At 44.5% G+C, this 26,022-nt stretch overlaps 1 protein-coding gene across 1 annotated transcript in view; it reads right to left on the bottom strand.

The window, feature by feature from the left end:
• LOC139766021 (uncharacterized) overlaps positions 1-26,022 on the bottom strand; it is a 318,431-nt gene that overhangs the window by 126,360 nt on the left and 166,049 nt on the right. The window contains exon 4 of the mRNA XM_071694125.1: positions 12,830-14,296. The gene's annotated coding sequence lies outside the window, so the exon portion shown is untranslated. The remainder of the gene's footprint in view (positions 1-12,829; positions 14,297-26,022) is intronic.

Here is a 26,022-nt window from a genome sequence, read left to right as displayed (position 1 = left end):
GGAAGCTGGTGGAAAGCAGTGATACAAGAAGTGACTTTCTATTTCCAGGGAGGAGGCGTCGAGCAATGTTCCTTTTTTTTTTATGAAGCTCGGCCAGAAGCGGTCGCTATTGCTAATGGTTGAAAAACATCGGGTAAAACATTGAAATCTCTATCTCGAGACACTGAGGGACCTGACCATAAAACGGTGTTGGTCGTGAGAAAACGCAAGATAGGAAAATATCTTCCTCAATTATGGTCTCACAACAGTGTTTATCCTATGGTTTTCGAAGATCATGGGAAAAAAAAAATATGTAATAATTATTGTATGTGATGAGTAACTTGGGAAGTTATATACTCCTGTCAAATAATCTTACAGAAAAAAAGGGAAAAATTGATGACCAAAAATTCACATAATAATGATTAAAGTGCTTTGATAACATTTCAGAATCTTGCATTAAAAAAATATATATATTTACGAACACATCCGCCCACCAACAGAAAACGGAATATAAATCCGTTACACAAGAATAGTAATTAACTGTAAAATCTCACTTCCAGCCCAACTCTTCTTCCCCTACTAGTTTAGAAACTCCCTAAAGGCTATCAGCATGAAGAGCCCAGTTTTTCAATCACTTACCTCGGCTGGTGCAGCCGCGGCCACGTTAAGTATTGCATGAGTTGAAGAGCGAGGGAGGCAGGGAGGGTGGGTGGCGTCACATGCAGGTCCCTAATTAAAAGATAAGACCCTCGTCGCGCGCAATATTCAGGGCAGGATGGCGGCGGGTGAGCGCGGGAACGCTTTGTTTTGATCGGTTAGTCTCCGGATCCTCTGCAGCCTCGCCCGTTTTTTATATTTCGACCTGTTGTATTACGTGTGTGTGTGTGGGGGGGTGGGTGTGTTTTTTTTGTTCCCCTCCTCTCTCCCACCCTTTCCCTCCTCCTTCTCCTTCCCTCCTCTTTGTCTCTCTTCTTCACGTGCTTTGAAGGTCTTAACTGCCCATCTTTCAGTAATTAAATCGTAAATTCCTCCAGCCAAATATGATATCCAGGCTTTCCGAAACTTTTTCAATTACTTCGCCATCAAATGTTCAGCTTGATTTTCATGTAAATTGAAGGACTATCTCGCCGGCAGGAGACCTGGAGTGAGTAGATTTCGCCCGGATCTCGGTTCCTGTGAAACATTAGAGCGGCGACGAGGATCCCCGGGTCCACACACACACGGGGGGGATGGATGAGGAGGAGGAGCAGGAGGACCCGGGGCGGCCAGGCACGCCGGCCGTTCCCTTCTCGCTCACTCCAACTAAGTCCTCAGTCGGAGACCTGATCTTGCATACAAAATGGATGTCAAAATCAATACACGAGTCTATTACATGACTGGCTGGACATAGCTTTCCCTGGGCCTTCTGCTGCTACTGCTGCTGTTACTGCTGGTGGTGGTGGTGGTGTAGTCGCTGTTCCTGCTGCTGTTACTGCAGTAGTTGTTGTTGATGTTGTTACTGCAGCAGTTTACGGTGCAGCAGCTGTGTGGGTGGGTGGGTGTGCTCTCCTGACGAAGAGCTGTCGTAATGGTGACGCTGCTACCTTTACCGCGGAGTCACCTACCGGGTGCTACTGTTGCTGCTGCTGCTGTTGTTATTGCTAGTTCTCTGCCCCGTTATCTTTGCTTGCTGCTGCGCCTTCTGTTGCCGCCCTAGCCGGCACCGCACGGCCGCTCTGGCCAGCGCTATTGCGGCCGGCCTGGCCCTTCTTAATTACTTACCTCGTTGGCTGCCACTCACGGGGGGTGGGGTTGGGGGCGTTACCCAGCTCCTCGCCGCCACCCCTTATCCCACCCGGCACCGAACCCTCATCGCCCGGGCTCCCACCTCCTAGTATAGTCAAGTTACAGTCACCAGGTCACCGCCTAGTACCGTTACAGTCACCAGGTCACCACCTAGTACTGCTACAGTCACCAGGTCACCACATAGTACAGTTACAGTCACAAGGTCACTGCCTAGTGCCGCTGCAGTCACCAGGTCACCGCCTGGTATTGTTACACTCACCAGGTCACACCCCCTAGTGCTTTTACAGTCACCAGTTCACAGCGCTACGTCCTTATACATTCACTAGTCCAACGCCTGGTGGCGTGGCAGACACCAGGTCACGGCCCAAGCTTTGGTTACGTTCACCAAGTCAAGGATTTCGATGTTACACTCAGTTACATGTTACAGATACGTCACAGCGATCATATACTGACAGTTCCACACGTTACTGTCACCTGTTTCTACTGTTACAGTGACTGGTTACAGTCATGAGCCACGGCTGACGGTCACTATACAATGTGTAAGTACATACATGCAGTGTACGGCGAGGAAGTTCTCACTCGTAGCGTCCCATCTCTTGAACTTTATCATTCATGAAACTTTTTAAACTTTTCTATGCAGTCATCCTTCAACAGTTTCACCATCTGTCTTGCTCCAGTCCTTCCACGGCTATGATGCTATAAATGTAACCCTCGTGACACATTTCCTGAGAGGTCGTTTGCGCAATCTTTTATCTATGCATCTTCCGAAATCATCGAACTGGTTTAGTACCTTAATGGTTGTGATCAAATCACCCGCACTCTTCTCTCTTCCATGGTGGGCAAATGGATGGCCTCTAGCCTCTTACTTTATTTCATCCTCTCAATGTCGGTACCATTTTCGTTGCTCTCCTCCGGATCTTCTCTATCATATCTTTGGGTTTCTTCAGGCGCGGTGACCAAACTTGAGAAGCACAGTCGAGTTTTCGCCAAACAGACTGTGCTGTGAATGATTCACTAAATATTTCCTTATATCTTCGCATGGGATTCTATCATCTGCCAACACACAGTTCGTTTCCTTCACAGTCCTCCAACGGTGGAGCTGCGACAACACGATAGTGTCGACTCCCAAGTCCCTTCCACACATAGTTTCCTGTGGTTCATATCCTGCTAGATACTCTGTGTATCGAAGCTTCTTCTTAACATATCCCACCCTCATTACTTTGCATCTACTTAGGTTGAATTCCGTGAACCACGTATCAGAGTAATGTTGGCGTCTATCTAAACTTCTTGTAAGTGAATGCGCTCCCTCTTTCTCCTCATAATCTTGACATTACCCGAGGCACATTCAAACAGGAGTCCAGTCCTTCTGGAGACTCGTACACGGTTCAAGAACACCAATGGCTCTAGGACTGTGCCCTGGGGCACGCCACTGGTGACCGTAGCCCATTACGAGAAAGCTCCTCTGACAATCCTCTTGTCTTCCCTTCCACCGAGGTAATAATGTGTCCATCGAAGGAACCTCCCCGTTACCTCTGCCTGAAGGTCGATCATCCTCTCTGTGTGGTACAGTACTGACAACTTTCTGGTATAGCAGACACACGCAATACCTTATCGCCTCTCTAAATGATTTGTCATGCTTAGTCTTTCCACGAGTCCTTGATGTTTCTCGCTCAGGTAGTTTCTCCTTTGCTTTCTGATTGCCTCTAAAGCGTGGTACAGACCTCACTCATCAGAGAGGATGGTGTGTAGGCCAGCGCCTCTTCCCTGTCTTCTTCCATAAAGACGGGTACGACATTTCTCCTCTTTCACTCCCCTGGCACTCACACCCACGTAGCGAGCAACATTTCTGGCGGTCTGTCCGTCAAACGTATCAACACACTACCTCAACACTTCAATGGAACAACGATTCTTATATACAGACGTACATGAAGGTTCTTCTATACTCTTTTCTAGTAGTAGTTTCACTGTTTATCCCAGTTCCTGTTAACTGGCGTTGGAGATACGGTGTCCTCCACGATGGGTACATATTTGAACTTAGGATTTCGCTCATCCCATATCATTACCTCATTGTCTACAACTCTGCATTCTTTAACATGATTAAGTGCACCGTACTGGACCAAAATCTCCTTGCTCCTCATTTCTCATCTAGCCATACTCATGCGTTGCTCTATCTCTCAGACGCTGGTTGGCTGGAGTGTCGTCTGAAATGAAGATCTCACGTAGCAATCCCAAGCCAATCTTGCGTGGTGATGATCCTTTACCGAACCATACATAAGTATCTCTCTTTTTTCAATACCTTCCCTCTCTATTCTATGCTTCAAATCCTTCACAGTAGCTTTCACAGGACCACTCATCACAATAACTCGTAATAAATGCCTTCGAAACTTCACTTCCCAAGTTCATGTTGTCGTAGAATGCATTTAGCTTTGTGTAGTGTCTATGATCCTATCACCTCCCTTCTTATCTTTTACGGGTCCACTTGCCACGTAATCTGACTGATTAGATCTATCACAGGACCAGTTACATCACCTTTCGTGCATGGTACAAGAAATTCTCGACTTCCACACGACGACTTACGTGTGAAGATATTTACCAGTGATGGCGTAATTCGGCCCCTTTGTGTCTGATGTACTCAGTGACCTACTGACGCAAGTAATTTCCCTGTACGGATTCCAAGACCTTGTACGTTCATGACTCTCAGTCTCAATGAGGCTCTAAGTCCTTCCAGTCTATTTATCTAAAGCTGTGATCCCACATACTGTCATATCACATCTTTGAGGAGTTCATGTCTCGTTCACTCAGTACCACCCTCATTGCTCCATCATTGTTATCTCTATGTACGTGTTCTGGGTCGTGAAAAAAAATATATATATACTTTATGGGGGATTTATCAATCCTCACCAACACGAAGCAATTCTATCCTGTATTTACTCTACCCAACATGAGCTGCCCTCAAGGACTATCTTCCGGTATTTTCTGATGCATGAATCTGTCTCGTATGAGGACCAATCTTCCTCCTCCTCCTCTCTCTCTCTCTCTCTCTCTCTCTCTCTCTCTCTCTCTCTCTCTCTCTCTCTCTCTCTCTCTCCTCCCCCGACTACCATATACCCCTCTGAACAGATAAGGTCAGGATTTTTTCTTTTCTTTTTTCTTTTTTTCTCTTCAGTAATTTATGTTCCCACAACTCCAACAATATCAAGCCTTGCATGACTAGAATCATCACTAGAAATTCTGATCATCTCTGACATGGAAAATGAATGATCGTTCGATTCCAATAGTAAACTCTCCATTCCAATAGTAAACTCAACGTTTAAAATTTCCCTTGGCCAGGAACAGACGAAGAATGGTCTCATTCACGCACATCTGTTCACGAGCTGTCATGTGTACTGCATAGAAACATTATAACATCTAAACCCAATTTTTCCTAATGAAATATATCTCGTATATTGATTGTAAAAGGCATAGGAGCAATAGTCATAGGTCCTATGTGTATGTGTGTGTGTGTGTGTGTGTGTGTGTGTGTGTGTGTGTGTTTTACGGGGAGAAAGTTATGCATTCGTGTTGCCCCGTCTCTTAAACAAGTGTATATATACCATGTATTTACTTCTGCGTAAATATAGCCATACACGCACACCCCACGCCGAAGCCCCGATTGAAGGATGAACATCTGGGGTGGGTGTGGACCGACTGCCAGCCCAGGATTACGAACCCATGCTGGTGCGACCCCGGGCGAGGCTGTATCGTCATCAATGAATGGACTGATATAGGAATCCTGTACAGTCTCTTGGAGGAACTTATCACCCCAAAGGGGTCTATCATTTCCCAGCTGCTGAGAGGAACGCATCCTTTGACTCTACAAGAGTCCCATTAAAAGAAATCGAGGGGTTGTGTGATGAAAAAACGTCTATGAGTCTGTGTACAATAGTAAAGGACAAGCCATTTGATCTGTTCATCTTCTCAGCACAAGTCACATTCATTTCCTTTCCGGGAAAAACGTATGAAAGTCCAAAGCATACATGTGTGTGTGTGTGTGTGTGGAACCCTAACGTAGGTCAACGCTTGGGCGTAGAGAGAACAAAAGGTCGCCGGGAAGTAGAGGACACGGTGGCCCTCATACTGAACAAGTCATGGTTGAGGAACAACACTTGCGTCTTTATCTTGAAGAACAGATACGGTGTATGTATGTATTGTCCTATTGTTGGCTGTAGCCTTGAAGCCTACGTGAGTTTCATCAGTCTTTGCACGAAGGAAGGAGAATGAGGGATGAAAGATCCACAAAGACACACGCAAGAGTAGCAAGTCCATTTCAATGCCATTGGCAAGAGCATAAACCTGGCGAACCCTTAAAAATAAACACACAACACACACACACACACACACACACACACACACACACACACACACACACACATAGGTCGAAGGCCCACAAGTGTAAAACCTCCTCCTCATACAGGACAAATAGACATTTACAACTGACTTAAGAAAAGGGAGGTGGATGGGGAGGAGGCGATGTATATATGGTACATATATACAAGGTTGAGAGACGGGGCAACACGACTGTCAACTTTTCTCCCCGTAAACACAAATAGTAATCAGAAACACCTGGACTTTAGTGATATGCATGAAAGAGAGGTTCCCTCACTAAATAAAAAGAATCACCCAAAGGACTGAGGACACATGACACATTTCGAACTGGGTAATGGCAACCAGAGGTGTTCCACAGGACTTAGTCTTGGGGGGCCGCTGCTTTTGGTGCCTCAATATTGAGGCGTCTTCCTACTACTCTCTCTTCTCTTTCTGAAGTCAAATATATATATATATATATATATATATATATATATATATATATATATATATATATATATATATATATATTTGACTTCAGAAAGAGAAGAGAGAGTAGTAGGAAGACGCCCCAATATTGAGGCACCAAAAGCTGTACCTAGAATACAGAAACTGAAATATCCTGAAGATGATGAAGAGTTGAGCAGCCATGGAACTTGAGGAGAAGGAAGAATGAAAGACAAAGAGGATCAACACGAGGAAAGACAAGGAGGATTAACATGAGGAGAGTAAAGAGAGATTCAAATGCTTCTTTGGCGATGACACAGTGCACGAGCGTAGCAAGATAAGTGAAAGAAACAAGAGAGTATACAGAAATCATAAAGGCATTCAATGGAACGTATGATTAAAGAACGTAAAAACTCGATCTCTAGTGATGATACTTTCCATATGATGGCAGACACTGCCGTACTCCGCCCGTAGCTCCTATCACCTATCCCTCCTTCCCTTCCCCTTCCTCCCCCTCCATCACCCTCCATCATTCCCTCCCACCTACCCCTCTATCACTCTGACCTCCATCTTGTCTTACGTGAACTCTTAATCTCACTACCTCCCATTTTCTCTTCCAACACTAAATATACCTCCCCTCCCCCATTTTCTCTTCCAACACTAAATATACCTCCCCTTCCTCGTTTTCTTTTTGTACACGTAATATACCTCTACCTCCCATTTTCTTCCTTATTCCGCATCATCATATATTCTCCCTTTCACACACACACACACACACACACACACACACACACACCATTTTCTCTTTGTCCCCACCCCCCCTGAGCGGAATTTCCCAGCATTGTCATAAATGTTGGGAAAATCGTGACAGGAGTCAGGCAGGAAACATGACAGGGTAAGGACACGTGTGACACGACCCGAGGATTTATGTCTGTACCGACGTCTGGTCTGCCAGGATTCCATGAGATTATTACTGAGGACCGTTGAATGGCTATCCCAAGGTTTTTATGTACGTCACCTCCTCTTTCCTTTTATATATATATATATATATATATATATATATATATATATATATATATATATATATATATATATATATATATACATATATATATGTATATATATATATATATATATATATATATATATATATATATATATATATATATATATATATATATATATATATATATATATATATATATATATATATATATCAACATTTAGATAAATGAATGAATAATTGACCAGTGGAAAAGTAGATAATCAAATAAATGGTTTATACATAATCGAATGAATGATTTTTGAAGGGGATTTTTTCCTAAAGTTGTAATATGAATTATTTTTTTTTTCAATTCAAGCCCATCGGTATTTTACCAACGACTGAAAAGTATGGAAGAAAGACGCTATGTATGCTATGAGGATGGGAATGGTCATAGCATCATCTTAAACACCTGAAGAAAAGGGGTGAACCTTTTTAACTTGACTTAATGGGAATGGTCTTAGCATCATCTTAAACACCTGAAGAAAAGGGTTGAACCTTTTTAACTTGACTTAGGGATATAACTTGACACTAGTGGCGTTGATAACTCTGGCAGCTGAGAGGCCTAACACCCAATGAACCAACCCTACTTCGATGAGAAGTGATAGAGAAAATGTATAGATAAAATATTGCCCTCTTTAATTCTGTTAAATCTATCACAATCAACTTATAAATTCGTGACCACAGACGAGAGTAATGACTGAAATACATGATGATAATTACCGAGATAATTCTTCTCTTAATCATTTGGTTTAATTATTTACTGTTTATTGCAAAAACGACAAGAAATTCTAGGAGGAAATCTAAAACCAAGTGGAGAGATTTCTTTACGTTATTCACGTTCCGTATTCATAGAAATGAACAGCACACACCCAGAAAATAACCTTGAGGAACTCCATTTTTTTTCTTCTCTTATTCCCTTCACTGTAGCAAGCAGGTGTTCCAGATACTCCTGGGTCAGGAGTAGGAGGAGGAGGAGGAGGAGGAGGAGAGGAGGAGGAGGAAGACAAGAGGAGGAGGAGGAGAAGGAGGAAGAAGGATCAGAACTACTAATACTGACGAAGCAGACCTGAAGGATGTGATCGGTTCCTGTGGTGCCGAGATGATCAAGTGAGCAGGGAGGGACTACCCAGCTCTTGGATAACCAATCTCGACTTTTATGTAGCAACTATGGGTCATATGTAGGAGTAAATGATGACACACACACACACACACACACACACACACACACACACACACACACACACACACACGGGAGTAAAGACATGGTACATACATACAAGGGCAAGAGACGGGGCAACGCCACTGTAAAACTCTCTCCTCGTAACGCAGAAATAGCAATGACAAATAGCAATTACACACACACACACACACACACACACACACACACACACACACACACACACACATACACATACACACACACACACAAACACACATACACACATACGTACACACGCACGAAGCCTATCTAAAACCCCCACTGAGGATAAGTGACTGGGAGGCCTCATTCCATAACCTGGATATAGAGCAAAGTTACATTGAATTTTGAAAAATTTACAACTAGAACGAACTAGAACGTATGTATACATGTACAACACTGAAATGTGGAGAGTAGGGAATAGACAAGAACATCGAAGGAATGGCTGACCAGACGCAGAGGAAGAACACAAGAACACTCGATGAAAGAGGAACATAAGAGTCAAACTGTACTGGATATGGTCATGAGTACAACAGGATAAGAAAGAAGGCACTAGTGAGGTAGTACGTATGAAGCACAGTTGATGCACTTCGAAAAAAAAAAAAGAAAATTACTCAAAAACTAATTCACGAAGTCATCAGGGGCAAATTAACATCTGAGGATCGAATGATGTTCAACAGAGAAACTCAGACCAAAAGAACATCGTAAGAGGTGGGTGTATATGTGAAGAGACGATCGTGGACCATCAGAACCTGTTGTCAACTCGAGGAGGTAAGGCATTACGTACTACCAGCTACGCAAGAGGAAGACGACTTACTGCATATTGAAGTTGATACATCGGAAGTGATGAGATACATGAAGGTACTGACCAACACATACTATCAAACCCAGCATGGTCCAGACGGCAACACATTACTGGTACCCAGAGTGAGTGAGTGAGTGAGTGAGTGAGTGAGTGAGTGTGGACCGAGACCCTGCAGTGTAAGCGTTTGATCATATCGTTGAACCTCTCTCTCTCTCTCTCTCTCTCTCTCTCTCTCTCTCTCTCTCTCTCTCTCTCTCTCTCTCTCTCCATGAAGGAAATGTTCCGAGGGAATGCAAGAGAGAGAGAGAGAGAGAGAGAGAGAGAGAGAGAGAGAGAGAGAGAGAGAGAGAGAGAGAGAGAGAGAGAGAGAGAGAGAGAGAGAGAGAGAGAGAGAGAGAAAAAAAAAGTTATAGCAGTATCTTTAACGAGTGATGGATAGGTAGACCTAAACTATAAGGCAGTGTCACTAACAGCCATAACGTACGAGGTGTTAGAAAAGAAAATAAGAAAAAGGTTAGAGGAAGAAAATTATTCAGTTTAAACCTCCTAAATGGAAGAGCACATGGGTTTAAAAGGAAAAGATTCTGCGTGACAAATGTACGGGATTATCATAGGCTAGTAGGGTTGCAACATCTTTTGGAAGAAAAAGAGACAAATTAGTGGACTGCATATTCCTAAACTGCCAGAAAGCCTTTGACACTACTCCTACAGGGGAGTGATGGTGGAGTTAAACGTCCAAGCAGGAGTCAAGAGGAGGGGTTTGCCTGAGTGGATGAACAGCTGCCTAACTGGGAGGAGGGAAAAGACAACACACACACACACACACACACACACACACACACACACACACACACACAAACACACACCAGGATATCCTACTCAGGCGGGTGACAAGCGAAGACCCTCAGGGTTCGCTGCTGGCACCACTAATGTTCCGGATCCGTGTGAAGGATTTGTCCAACGATCAGGGGGTCATACCCGAACATGTCTGCTGATGACGCTATGAACATGACAGCGGCGCGAGGAAACAGGGGCTTATGATATACTGCACAGCGACACCTTACAAGATACAACAGAGGTCGGATAAATGGCTTATGAAGTTTCAACCGTGGAGAACGTAAAGTTGTCTTCATGACTTGACCTTCTCGAGGCTCAGACTTCAGAAGCCACGCGTCTGATCACTGCCGCATCTCGTCCAGGTCACTTTCCCGGCCCCGTCTGCTTTACAAACCTCCAATGGTCTTGGCATCATCAGCGAACACGTTCAGGCGAGCGTTCAAACAGTGACGACCTAGCAAGTATGACCATATCGCAGGCCATAAGCAACGACAGTGTTGGCGTGAGGTGGGTGAGGGGTGACCTACGGGCTGACCTTACGTGAGGAGGGTCATGCGTAAAAGGAGACTTTATATTGGTCAGCGAAACACCACCTTTAAATTCATGGAGAGTGGGATGCTTTGCATACATCTACACACGACGTGTGTATTCGCCCTAGGTTGGAATTGCACTCTCAGTCTGATCTCCATAGAACAGAAGTTTGAAAACAGAGGAGTCCAGAACGAGGGGACACAGCTGGAAGCTGGGCGAGAGGACGTGTACGGAGAACCGTGAGGACGTGTATGGAGGGACGTGTCGAAGTGTACGGAGGGGCGTGAAAGGAAGTGTACGGAGGGGCGTGTAAGGACGCGTACGGAGGAACATGAGGAAGTGTAAGGAGGGGCATAAGGAAGCCTACGGAGGGACGTGTGAAGAAGTGTACGGAGAGGCGTGAGGAAGTGTACGGAGAGGCGTGAGGAAGCATTTCTTTAGTAGCAGAGTTGTGGCCTCACGGAGGACAAAGTAAGCCAAGAGCAAGTATATATATATATATATATATATATATATATATATATATATATATATATATATATATATATATATATATATATATATATCCCTGGGGATAGGGGAGAAAGAATACTTCCCATGTATTCCCAGCGTGTCGTAGAAGGTGATTAAAGGGGAGGGAGCGGGGGGCTGGAAATCCCCCCCTCTCGTTTTTACTTTTCCAACAGGAGGAACAGAGAAGGGGGCCAAGTGAGAATATTCCCTCAAAGGCTCAGTCCTCTGTTCTTAACGCTACCTCGCTAACGCGGGAAATGGCGAATAGTATGAAAAAAAAGAAAAAAATATATATATATATTTAGCAACAACCACTGGACATTTCGAGGAACTAATGCAAAGCTAAGAATAGAGGACGAGAGACGGGAGGTCCACGAGGATCGGCTCCCCTCCTGTGTGTGTGTGTGTGTGTGTGTGTGTGTGTGTGTGTGTAGGTATGAGCATGATACTGTCACACTCATCTCCTTCCAATGTTGGGTCGAGAATCTATCACCAACATTTACCACGGATCACCAGGTCTACCGAGAACGCCATCAATGCATTTACAAAGACTTTATAAAACATTCCAATCAAAAGATAAATAAATGACAAGCGGATCACATGGAAGCGTAGAACAAAACAAGACAAGAAGTCATGCAAGTGCGAGACACCCGAGTATCAAGTATGCAGAGTACCGCAAGAGTGGGAATCGAACCTACGTCAGCCGATTACCAACAACCAGATGTCCTTCCCGTAACCAGGTCGTCATTAACCAAGCCAATATAACATGGCATCCACGTACACCTGAAGGGAGATGCCTTTGGCTTCTCCACAACTCTCTCTCTCTCTCGCTCTCTCTATTTCTTTTTTTCTCTTCTGCTCCAACTCTTGTCTTTCATTCCCCTTCGTTTTCCTACATCTACATCCACTTCAGTTTCTGTATATGACAGTTTATATGTAGTACATGTGTTTTGATAAGTTCAGCAACATAAGACATGGGATGAGAAGAAAATCTCTCCAAGTACCCGAGGTGAACAGCTGCGTATTAAACAGAACTCTCTCATTCTCTCTGCCATTTGCTTTCTCTTGTATTGCCTGTATACGTATGGCTCAGTTTCTCCCATACTTTTATGTTGTTTCTCTCATTCTGCTTTTTAGGTTAGTACAATCCGGAACCATAAAACGCAATTGCGAATCTTACCACCCACTTCCCTCCACTTAGAAAAAAACAACTGAGCCAGAGAACGCATGTTCGACTCCCCCGGTAAGAATACCAGTGGTTCACTAAGACAAACAAGAAGTTCAGAATATTGACGTTATCTACAGGAGCTGGAGTCCTTAGTACCCCATTAAACGAGCTACTCACCAGTTCTGAGCCATCGTAGTCAGGACCAGCTCGAGGGGGAGGTGGTGGAGACTTCTGATCTCGTAAACCTTCGCAGCGACTCGAACTGAAGACCTTTGAAGTCGGGAGACACTCAGACGCTGAAGACCTTCGAAGTTGGGAGACCCCTCAGACGGTGAAGACCTTCGAAGTCGAGAGACCCTCAGACGCTGAAGACCTTCGAAGTCGGGAGACCCCTCAGACGCTGAAGACCTTCGAAGTCGGGAGACCCTCAGACGCTAAAGACCTTCGAAGTCGGGAGACCCCTCAGACGCTGAGAACCTTCGAAGTCCAGGAGACCCTCATACGCGGCTCGCTGGGAGGTCACGGCGATTTGCGAAGCGGGGGTTTATTCATCCAGCTACTTATCGTAATTTCCGGTGAATTATACGTACGTGTTATGGCTTCCTTTAATGTTCTGGGCCAGATCTTTCCTGGTTTAGCTTTCAACGTCATACTCCGAGGGCGGACGTTAGTCATGTCCATGTTGCAATACAAACTTCTTTTTTACACTCCAGTGGACACAGCTGGTCCGTGGGTCCTCATGATGCAAACCTCCATCCCCGCTGCTGTTGTGTGACGAGATGTTCCTCATATATTATCATCCAGAGCCGTAGCGGTCTGCTGCAGATGACATTTCATTTTCATTCAACACGATTATGTGTTCAGAAATCATTATTCCTTTTTTTTTCTTCTTCTTCAGCACACAATCTTAGGATCAATATTCCTCGTGTGAGAGCGTATATATATATATATATATATATATATATATATATATATATATATATATATATATATATATATATATATATATATATATATATATATATTTTTTTTTTGGGGGGAGCGGGTTCTTATCTGTTCTTTGTATCTGTGGTGTGCAGAGAGTATCTACTCATGGATCTGTGTCGAAGAGTCTGCCTGTGGCTTGCTGTGTGATTACCGCCGACGCTGGAAACATGTATTCGCTGGTGGTATTTTGAGCCAGAATCCAGTGATGTCGAAGTGACGGTCTTCCTGGTTGTAACACACCTGACTAGCCCTGGTGTAAGACATGCCCCAGGTGCAGATCCACTTGTTATAAGAGGAAGAGACGAATGTCGATGTCTCTTTTTCTCTTGTTTTTTTTTTTTTTTCACGCCGCATGGCACTTCAAGACTTCAGAAGGCCCTGTATAAAGAGGAAGGCATCTCTAAAAAAAAAAAAAAACCAGACATCCACTGACGTCGCAACTGGAGACATTACCGACATGTGGCGCGTCTGTTCCCCAGGATCTGTTGTGGGTGAAAGCCAGCGCCCCTTCCGAGGCGGCATCCCCGGCGCCCTTCACCATGAGAGCTTGAACCACCTTCCTTTCCCCTCCTCGCCCTCCGTCCTCACCAGGGGGTATGCCTGCTCCTCAGTGATCCAGCGGGGCCTGCAGGAGGCGTTGGGTGGCCACAATCCTAACTGGAAGTACAATAAAGGAAAATTAGATGGCTTGCCCCGCTACAAGTGGGGCTCTGGCGCACAGCTGGCTTATATCCAGGCCGGCGCTCTTGACTGTCTCAGTACCAGCTGCAGGTGGAAATTGTACCTCCCTCACTCCTTCATTTTATTCTAAATCTACAGTTTGTTCCTCTACCAGCTGGGGCTGATGTATTTACAATGCGACGACAAGTGAAGACGTATTTCTGAATATCATTTCTATATTACATACGATGAATTTGAAAATCAAATTTAAGGAATAAGACACAAAATGTTAAAAACTTCCTGATTTTCCTAATAATTACATCTATCATACAACCAGTAATTCTATGCTTTCAAGTTTTAAATTCTTTAAAGATATATTTAATTTTTTTTTAGCAACCTTTTTGTAACTCATTTGTTCTATGCGTCTCTGTGAACGACATTAATATATTTTTCTTTGGCGTTTATATGTTCAGAGTTTCATAGTAACATCCAGACACATCCTGCTGCTACTTGTCTGAGAATGAGTTATGCTCTGAGAACTATACCGAAACTCCTGAAGAAGGTGCTGTAAGTTTCTCTTATAACGCTGACGGCCTTGATCCTGCCAGCTGAGTGGTCTAAAGACCCAAATTACCAACGAACACAGTTCTACACAAACTATATATCTACTCAAGTTCGAATGACTCAATACTCTTGTTATATACAAACTATTTCACACACACAAAAATTAAGTACGAAATGACAATTGGCAGAATAACAATATGCTGTAGACCACAGTATCAAGAAAGACAACAGAAATGACAGTATAATTATTACGTACAAAGAAGAATTCTAAGATTAATCGAATTTTGGTACATATCCTCTTCGCTGAATGGGACAATAAAGAAAAACAAATTGGAACCATTAAGAAAAATATATATATCTTTAAAGTTATGATAACATTTTGACATTTCCTTCAGTGTGCTGGATGCTATACTTCAAACTGTCGTGTGTAGAATTAAACTGTCTTGAAGATATTAGGTATGCATGATGGAAATGCATACAGCTTGCCATACTTAACAGATGTCAAAGTATCATCGATCAACCGAAGAATATAATTATCATAGCAGGTGTGTAATTACAGAAATACGTAGCGATTACATGATTAATACAGCAGATGCACCAAATAAACAAAACTCGAATATCTTAATCATGAAAAAGATACAATTCCATATCTTCAGGAAGAAAACATGGGGTTACATGATTGGATGAGATCAACACACAGTTAAATCAAGGCTAAAAAGACACATTATGATCACAGGTAAAGTTCATATGCAGAACTTTTGTTGGTGAACAACACGATGAAGTAAACTTATATTGGGAATAAGTCTTTCATCTGATGTGTCGTTTTCAACCGAATGCTTTTAAACAGGATGATGTCATGGCCATGTATTACTGCCGCATTGTTAACATAAGCGCCCTGTGTTGCGCTGTGTTAATACTTTCCTCACTATGTTACCTATAATGTCTTTCAATCATTGAGACCCACTAGTCAACCCCTGGCTGAACCTCTCGTCCACTCTGTATCCTCCTCTGGCGCTCCGGCCCACAGGGTGACGGCAGGAGTGCAGAATAAAACAGTTGTTCTTGTGTCAAATATTTATAAAAAGAAAAAAAAAGTGAGTGGCACTTCACCACACACCATTTTCTACCGACAAGTGAAAGACGAACGTCATCGATTGATTTTGATCGTTATTTTGACGTTATTTGCGTTGTCTTATTTAGAGGGTTAATGACATTAAAGGCCTCTGAATTAGTGAAAAATGTTTCCCAATTTCTCTCTCTCTCTCTCTCTCTCTCTCTCTCTCTCTCTCTCTCTCTCTCTCTCTCTCTCTCTATATATATATATATATATATATATACATATATTCCCATGAGTCCACGGGGAAAATGAAACACGATAAGTTCCCAAGTGCACCTTCGTGTAATAATCACATCATCAGGGGGGATAAAAGAAAGAAAAATAAGTCAGCTGATATACAACGAAGAGACGTAGCTAGGACGCCATTTGGTTAAAACGTGATTGTCCAAGACAGACAAGGAGGGGAATTGTTTACAAATTTTACCAATAATAAAGCCATCCAATTTGTATAGACCTTCACTAATATTAAGGTTATAATTCTTTGTGTATTCAATAATAGAAGATTCAATGATATTTTTCGTGGCACTGGAATTAAAGTTATAGTATTATTGTTGCTGAAGGCAACATTTACATTCAAGGATTTAAGCAACTTGGGAAGTAAAGTAAAATTATTATTAAAAGGGAGAGCTAAATCCTTTAATGCCTTCAGCAACAATAATATTATAAAGACTATCTTAATCAGGAACTCACCAAATAATTCTCCTGGATGCATATATAAAGTGCCATGTAGAAATTGTGATAAGTTTTATGTTGGGCAGACTGGTAAGGATCTTTCTGTTAGACTTAAGCAACATAACTATTGTATAAGAACAGGACAAGGATCAAATGCCTTGTTCAATCACGTTAAAAACTACGATAATTGTACTGACTGGAGTAATGCCATCTCAGTTATGAACTCAAACTCCAGTACCACGACAAATATCATTGAATCTTCTATTATTGAATACACAAAGATCTATAACCTTAATATTAGTGAAGGTCTATACAAATTGGATAGCTTTATTTTTGATAAAATTTGTAAACAATTCCCCTTCTTGTCCACATAATAAGTTTATGATACACTCGTTGTCTCTTTTGGACAATCACGTGTTTACCAAATGGCGTCCTAGCTACGTCTCTTCGTTGTATATCAATTGACTGTTATATTTCTCTCTTGTGTCTCCCATGATGATGTGATTATTACACGAAAGTGCACTTGGGAACTTATCGGGTTTCATTTTGACCGTGGACTCACAGGGATATACTTGACCACGCGCAAAATTGTGATCCTTTCCAATATATATATATATATATATATATATATATATATATATATATATATATATATATATATATATATATAAGCTTGGTTATACATAATTAGGAAACTGCTTTAGTGAGGGTTTGTCAAAGATGTCTGTAAACCATCCATGTTTCTGTTTATCCTATTCCATCCTCTGTATGTGTGTGTGTGTGTGTGTGTGTGTGTGTGTGTGTGTGTGTGTGTGTGTTACCTCGGTCTCCCTATGACCTCCCCTTTCCCCCAGCCCCTGTAAGGCGCCAAACCCCCTCTGCCTCCCAACCCCCCCACCCCCCACAATGGACCCGTACCTGGCGTCGACGTCTGGTGTGGGGTTGGCATACCAATGGAAGCTCCGCGAATCACAAGATCCTTCCCCCCCCTCCCCAGCTCTCTCTCTCTCTCTCTCTCTCTCTCTCTCTCTCTCTCTCTCTCCCTCCCATCTGCTTTCACCAGGACCTTCCGTCCAGAGGCCAGAACGTGGGTTCCCAAGTGTCATATACCTATCGATATATCTATCTATTCATCGATAATAACAGAACCTTTCTTCTTTTTCATCTTTTCCTTTCCCATCTACAAAAGGTGTTCTCAGGACGCTGTATCCCCCTAAGCCACGTCTTGATATTCATATCTACTGCGTCACTAATACCTCACACAAGGTGAAGAAGTCTGCTGTACAATATATACAGTTAATGGACATATCGTAAGAACGGTCCTACTCTTTATCGATAAAACCATTAAAAAAATCCTACTGTTTTACTCGACATACACACGCAGTGTGCATCATACTTTCACTTTGATTCACAATACGTCATTCTAGAGTTTAGAATAAAATCCCATTAAAGGTATCTTTTTATATATATATATATTCGTAGATAAACCCACAAATCCTCATTTCCTTCAGATAAGAAGTGATATAAAATTTATCATACTAACTAAAGAATAGCTATAAAGATAAAGCTAACTATTCTATATTACAAAATAAACTATATATGTCGTCTATGATACATATTAGTATTATAGTCGAACATAATATATGGTTACGTTTGCTCCGTTCTTCAAGAAGAGAAACTTTATAAATCGTGTTTTTTCTTTTTTCCCACGTGGAAGACACAGCCCCACTGCACCTTGCCTCTCTCAGGAATATCTTGGTCGGGTCTGCCTTCGTCGTCTGTGATCTAAAGCTGTAATGCAAACTGAAGATTCAGTGAGGCTAGGTAGGTTAAAATGCTTTGCTTACACGACACATGAAGACGCTGATCAACGCCGGAGAAACACCGAGTTTTCAACCACCCCCCCGCGCACGACGGTACGGCCCTCGAGCACGATGGTACGACCCTTGAGTACGACGGTACGACCCTCGAGCACGACGGTACGACTCTAGAGCACGACGGAACGGCCCCCGAGCACGACGGTACGACCCTTAAGCACGACGGTACGACCCTTGAGTACGACGGTACGACCCTTGAGCACGACGGTACGACCCTTGAGCACGACAGTATGACCCTAGAGCACGACGACACGTCCCCGAGCACGACGGTACGACCCTCAAGCACGACGACACGTCCCTAGAGCACGACGGTACGACCCTTGAGCACGACGGTACGACCCCCGAGCACCATTGTACAACCACCGAGCACGACGGTACGACTCTTCAGCATGACGGTCCGACCGACCCCTTGCGTACGATAAAGCCCGGCCTTTCACCTGACCCTTTTACGAGCTGGGTCAAAGGGCTATACATTCCATCATACCCAAGGGTCGTATCGTCGTCCTGAAGGTAGAATACGATTTTGGACAGTTGCCCTGCGTGTGTGTGTGTGTGTGTGTGTGTGTGTGTGTGTGTGTGTGGAGCCAGGTGGGCGGCAGGAACACCTGCTGATGCCGTCACCGGGTCCTTGAGTGTCTCCAGTGAGGGTCTCGGGACGCTGGTCAGGCAGGACGCCTCCACCCACGATACATACGAAGTATCTGGCTGGACACGGGCCGTCCCGCCACGCGGCCTCACCTCTCCCTCTTGACTCCCCTTTCCTTCCTCTCCCTCTTGACTCCCCTTTCCTTCCTCTCCCTCTTGACTCCCCTTTCCTTCCTCTCCCTCTTGACTCCCCTTTCCTTCCTCTCCTTCTTGACTCCCCTTTCCTTCCTCTCCCTCCTAAATTCCTTAAAACTCCCTCCCGCAGGCGACTCCCTCCCTCCTCAACTCCTTAAAACTCCCTCCCGCAGGCACTTCCCTCCCTTAAAAAAAGGTCTCTCTCTCTCTCTCTCTCTCTCTCTCTCTCTCTCTCTCTCTCTCTCTCTCTCTCTCTCTCTCTCTCTCTCTCCCAAGGTCCTTTCCTTTCCTCCCTCTAATATACCTTCCACCCTTCCAAAGGCCATCAGATCACCCCTCCTCGATGTCAACCCTCATACCTCCTCACCCACCCGGTGGGGTTCGTCACCTCATCCTACTATCTCGCTTTACCTCTCACTTCCTCATACACTCCCCTCATGGCTTGACTCGTATGTCTCTCTCTCACATTTCATATCACTTATCTCTCCGAAGTCTTCTCCTAAACTGACCATCGCCTCTCAACCTTTCTTCTGTCTCTTTCTTCTCCTTTTCTCTACCATTTTCTCCAACGTCTCTTCGTTTCCAGTTCACCTTCGTCTGTCTAACTCTCTCTCTCACTCTCTCACTCTCTCACTCTCTCTCTCTCTCTCTCTCTCTCTCGTTCTCCTCGCAATAATTAGTTTCTCTCTACGTTTCCTATCTTCACTTCGTCACTCCTCGGTAAATATCTCCAACCAATTCCCTACCCTGTCTTTACCACCATCTCATCTATTCTCCTGATCTTCCTAAACATACTAATCTTCTTCACCATAATGATCTTCCTCACCATAATGATCTTCCTCACCATGATGATCTTCCTCACCATAATGATCTTCCTCACCATAATGATCTTCCTCACCATAATGATCTTCCTCACCATAACGATCTTCCTCACCATAACGATCTTCCTCACCATAACGATCTTCCTCACCATGATGATCTTCCTCACCATAATTATCTTCCTCACCATAACGATCTTCCTCACCATGATGATCTTCCTCACCATAATTATCTTCCTCACCATAACGATCTTCCTCACCATGATGATCTTCCTCACCATAATTATCTTCCTCACCATAACGATCTTCCTCACCACACTGATCTTCCTCTCCATAATGATCTTCCTCATTACACTGATCTTTACCACCATAATATTCTTTTTGACCATACTAATCTTCCTCACTATAATGATCTTCCTCACCACACTGATCTTCCTCACCATAATGATCTTCCTCACCACACTGATCTTCACCACCATAATAATCTTTTAAACCACACTAATCTTCCTCACTGCAATGAACTTCCATCTTCATATTCTGAAACTCCATCCCTAAAGAGCCGTGACCTGCTACCCCCCCCCAACCCCTCCCTCCCTTGACAGGCAACCCCCCCCCCCCCCCCCCCCCCCCCCCACTCCCACCTTGTACCAATTCAGGTGTTGTTTTCCAAGCTGGTACCTCTGGCTTGTTATCCCTCGCTTGATACCCATCATTGTGGTACCCCCCTGGCGGCCAATCATACGTCACTAGGTACCCCTTCACGGATCCACAACCCCCCACCCAGAGAGAGAGAGAGAGAGAGAGAGAGAGAGAGAGAGAGAGAGAGAGAGTCTTCTCTCTTCGGCGAGTCAGTATCATCGTCAGTGGACGACATGGAGTACCGTCTCGTCAGGGAACGCCTCACTCTCGAGGCTTCCATCGCTTACCTGCTGCGGACGCAGCGCATCCTCGAAGCAGCAAGAGGAGCAAGGTGGTCCTGCCGTTTATATGTGGGCGTTACCACAGCTCCCTAGACACGGACCCAGGCCCCATATACCTTTCCATGGTTGACCCCGGACGCTTCACGTGCCCTGGTTCAATCCACTGACAGAGCGTCGTTTCCTTTATATCACACCCCTCCAACTCATTCTATCTCGTGCACGCCTCTCACCCTCCGGCATGATCAAGTCCCCGATCGCCCTAAACCTTTTCCACTCCATCCATCCATCTCCAGTTTGGTCCACTCCCAGGCACGTATCATAACTTCTAATTTTTCTCCATTTAGACTCACATCCCAGGTAACCTGTCACTCAATTCTACTAAATCTAATAACCTTGCTATCATTCACATATACTCTCAACTTCCTCCTTACACAGTTCCATCCGAACTTAGTCACCAGCTTCTGCAGTTTCTCACAAGAATCTGCTACCAGTGTTCCAGCTGTGTATCATTAGCAAACAACAATTGTCTCACTTCCTAGGCGTTGCCAACCCCTACAGACGGCATACTACCCCTCTCTCCAAGACTCTTGCATTTACCTCCCTCACCGCCCCATCCATAAACATTAAGTAACCATGGTGACATCGCACACCCCCACTGCAGACCAGTCTTCACTTGGAACTACTCACTCTCCTTTCTTCCTACTCGTATATATGCCTTACATCCTTGATAAAAACTTCTTACTGCTTATGGCAACTTTCCTCCCACACTATATATTCTTAAGACCTTCCACAGAGCATCCCTATCAACAACCCTAACATATGCCTTCTCCAGATCCACAGATACCACATACAAATCCATCCGTTTCTCTTTCTCACTCATACCCTTCACGCAAACACCTGATCCACACATCCTCTACCACCTCTGAAACCATACTGCTCCTCCACAATCTGATACTCTGTATATGCCCCCACCCTCTCAATCAATACCCTTCCATGCAACTTGCCAGGTCCACTCAATAAACTTATGCCTCTGTAGTGTGAAAACTCACCTTCATGGCCTTTGCCTTTATACAATGGCAATATGCATGCATTCCGTCAATCCTCAATCACCTCACAATGATCCATATATACAGTGAAAACCCCTAACTAACCAATCAACAAGACAGACACCCACTGTCTAATAAATTCAACAGCAATACCATTCACTGCCAGCCGCCTTGCCACATTTCATCTTCCGTAAGGCTTTCACCACCTCTTCTCTCTTCACCAAGAAACTGTTCCTGATTCTCTCACATAACAAACCACTCCGACCAAAACACCCTACATCTGTCACCCTATCATCAAACACATTCAACAGTCCTTCATAAAACTCACTCCATCTCCTCTTCACTTTATTACTACCTGTTACAACTTCCCCATTTCTTCCCTTCACCAATGTTCCTATGTAAATGTACATACCATGAATGGAACCTTTATGTAAAACAGAACAGACAAACTTTTTCCTCCCCTGATTTGACGAAGTAAACCGCGAATGTATTTGACGAGGAAGATCACAAATGCATCTGACTAGGTAAACCATAAAATTCTTGCTAGATCAAGTAACTAAACAAAACCTTTTCAGGGTAAAGGTATGATGATGATGGAGCCAAGAGTTTCTAGCTAGAGGGAAGTCGTTGCAAACGGAAACTTATTACACCTATTATTCATAATTAGCATTATCATTATTACAGTAATTTGTTACTAATGTAATATTCATCGATATCATCATCATCATCATCATCGCATTCAGTATCATTATTACTATCACTTATGTTATTATCAATGTTATCATTACTTATTATCGTTTTTATTATCAATATTATTATTGTTACATATTATTTAGGGTTTGATCGCGCTTTCTTGCCGGGAAGACAGTTTGGTGATAAAGGCATCGGATTCCCTACTAAACTAATGAGAATTTTGAGCACTTATTACGTACACGAAGGCAATTTAACTCTTATTTTTCTTTGTCTTTGGCCAGCCTGGAGAAACTAGCTGACGAAGAAGAAGAAGAAGAAGAAGAAGAAGAAGAAGAAGAAGAAGAATAGAAAAAGTGAAAAAAATAGAAATAAAAGTAAGCGGCATAATCTTTGCTCTCGTCTACACGAGAGAGAGAGAGAGAGAGAGAGAGAGAGAGAGAGAGAGAGAGAGAGAGAGAGAGAGAGAGAGAGAGAGAGAGAGAGCCCACTGGTGGTGGTGGTGGTGGTTGGTTGGTCGGTTGGTTGCAAGTGGTCGTGATTGTGTATGTGGGTCGCGTCCCACGACTGTTGTTCTGGCAGACGGGGCACGACTCCCAGACGACCCGGCGGACGCCCCCGAGAGACATTGATATTCGCAGGCGTCCTCCTGTTGCCTGCCCCCCCCCCCCAACCCCACGCCTCCACCACCCCAACCCACCCCCTGACGGAGGGGTAAAAATGCTGGCCATCGACGGCACGTAGCAGAAATACAATTCCTCTCACCACTCGCAAGTGATTGTTAGGCCATCTATCATATCATCAAGGACTCCTGTGTGACGGAAGGAAGGCCACCCTCCCCCGCTCCACTCTCGTAGGGCGACGGACGGCTCCGACTTGGGGAGGAGGGAGGGAGAAATGGGCACCCTCCGATGACGTGTATCTGTGGAGGTCATTCTCGGAGCTGGGGGAACTGACGGAGAGGAGTCGTACGACTGGTCTTCATCTGAGGTAGTTTTCTCCTTGTATGAAGGGAGGGAGGAAGGAAGGGGGTCGGTGGCTGAGGTCCTACTTGGGGTCCAAAGAGGAAATCCTACGATGGGTGGTTACCAACGGAGATCATGCTGGGTGAAAAAGGAATCCTACGATGGGAAGTCACATTCTCTTAGCCAGCTGTTGAGGGCGAGGATATCCTCCCGCGTGTGAGGGGGGGAAGAAGGGAGGGATCCTACGGCGGCGGAGTCTTCCTTTGGGAAAGCCTTCCTCGGGAGCTGGAGGCGTCGCAGGGAAGAACAAAATGGAAGTGGCCCGTACACGGTGAGGTCTTGTGTCGACGGCTTGGTCAACGTTCTCGATAGACCCCCCGAGCGTTTCCTGCGGTGATGGCTGTGGACCAACGAGAGGAAGAAGGAGAAGATGAACCGGAAGGAAAGAGAGAGGAGAAAGAGAAGGAAGAGGAGGAGGAGGAGGAGGAGGAGGAGATGGAGGAGGAGATGGAGGAGAGGGGGAGGAGGAGGAGGAGGAGGCGCGCACGTTAGTTGCTCAGGTGCCACCTAGATGGCACTGGAGGTCGGGCCAGACGCTCCGTGTGGCGGTGAGAGCCAGTGATGGAGAGTCACCTCCACTCTCCCAACCTATCCCCGTGCCTCTCCCGCCTCTTTGTCTCCCCGTCACTCTCACCCAACCATTGTCTCTCTCTCTCTCTCTCTCGCTCTCTCTCTCTCTCTCTCTCTCTCTCTCTCTCTCTCTCTCTCTCTCTCTAGTATGTTTGTTTGCCTCTTGGCATCCGTCGTGTTCTCTGCTTCTAACGTCGAAGGCGCTTAGGTCTTACCCGTCCATCACCTCTTCCTCTGTCCAGGTGTGTCTGTCTCCTGCCTGTCTCCTACCCCCACCCACCCTCTCTCTCTCTCTCTCTCTCTCTCTCTCTCTCTCTCTCTCTCCCTCTCCCGTTCCTCCTTGTTTACGTAGAGGCACACAACTGTCCCCCCCTCTCCCTCCTCACACCCACACTTCCCTTGTTCCGACCGTCCCAGCCAGCCAACCAACACACACCCCCCTCCTCCTCCTAGCCAGTCAACCACACCACCAACCCTCGTTGCTTCTGACACCCATAGAAATGACATCTGAAAAGCCAAGATCAAGACAAGGCCTCGGAGGAGGGAAGGCATTGTGCCGCATGTGGAGACTATGTTGATGATGGCCAGACTCGCTCGGTTATATGGGTGCACCAACACAGCCCTCGCCATAAGGTGTTCTTTCGGCCTGAGTTGGCTGGTTAGGGTGGTTATGTGTGGACGCGCTACATACTACATAACATAGTTTTGTGTGGACGCGCTACATACTACATAACATAGATATGTGTGGACGCGCTACATACTACATGACATAGTTATGTGTGCACGCGCTACATACTACATGACATAGATATGTGTGGACGAGCTACATACTACATAACATAGATACGTGTGCACGCGCTACATACTACATGACATAGGTATGTGTGGACGAGCTACATACTACATGACATAGTTATGTGTGCACGCGCTACATACTACATGACATAGATATGTGTGGACGAGCTACATACTACATAACATAGATATGTGTGGACGCGCTACATACTACATGACATAGGTATGTGTGGACGAGCTACATACTACATGACATAGTTATGTGTGGACGTGCTACATACTACATGACATAGATATGTGTGGACGCGCTACATACTACATGACATAGATATGTGTGGACGCGCCACATACTACATAGCATAGTTATGTGTGGACGAGCTACATACTACATGACATAGATATGTGTGGACGCGCTACATACTACATGACATAGATATGTGTGGACGCGCTACATACTACATAACACAGTTATGTGTGCACACGCTACATACTACATAACATAGATATGTGTGCACACGCTACATACTACATAACATAGATACGTGTGCACGCGCTAAATACTACATAACACAGATACGTGTGCACGCGCTACATACTACATAACATAGTTATGTGTGCACACGCTACATACTACATAAAATAGATATGTATGCATGCGCTACATACCACATCACATAGATATGTGTGGACGCACTACATACTACATAACATAGATACATATAATCTATATGTAACTACAAGCATCATAACACACATTACGATGAATCAATACGAGCACTCTTCGATCTCAAAAGACAGTGTCAGTACTCAGAATATATACGTTAATCGAGTGATAAAATATTAAGGAAT

Source organism: Panulirus ornatus, chromosome 56 (assembly GCF_036320965.1).
Source record: "Panulirus ornatus isolate Po-2019 chromosome 56, ASM3632096v1, whole genome shotgun sequence".
In the NCBI taxonomy this organism is placed as follows: Eukaryota; Metazoa; Arthropoda; class Malacostraca; order Decapoda; family Palinuridae; genus Panulirus; species Panulirus ornatus.
The sequence above is the reverse complement of the archived record's forward strand: the minus strand, read 5'-3'. Positions and strand labels throughout refer to the sequence as shown.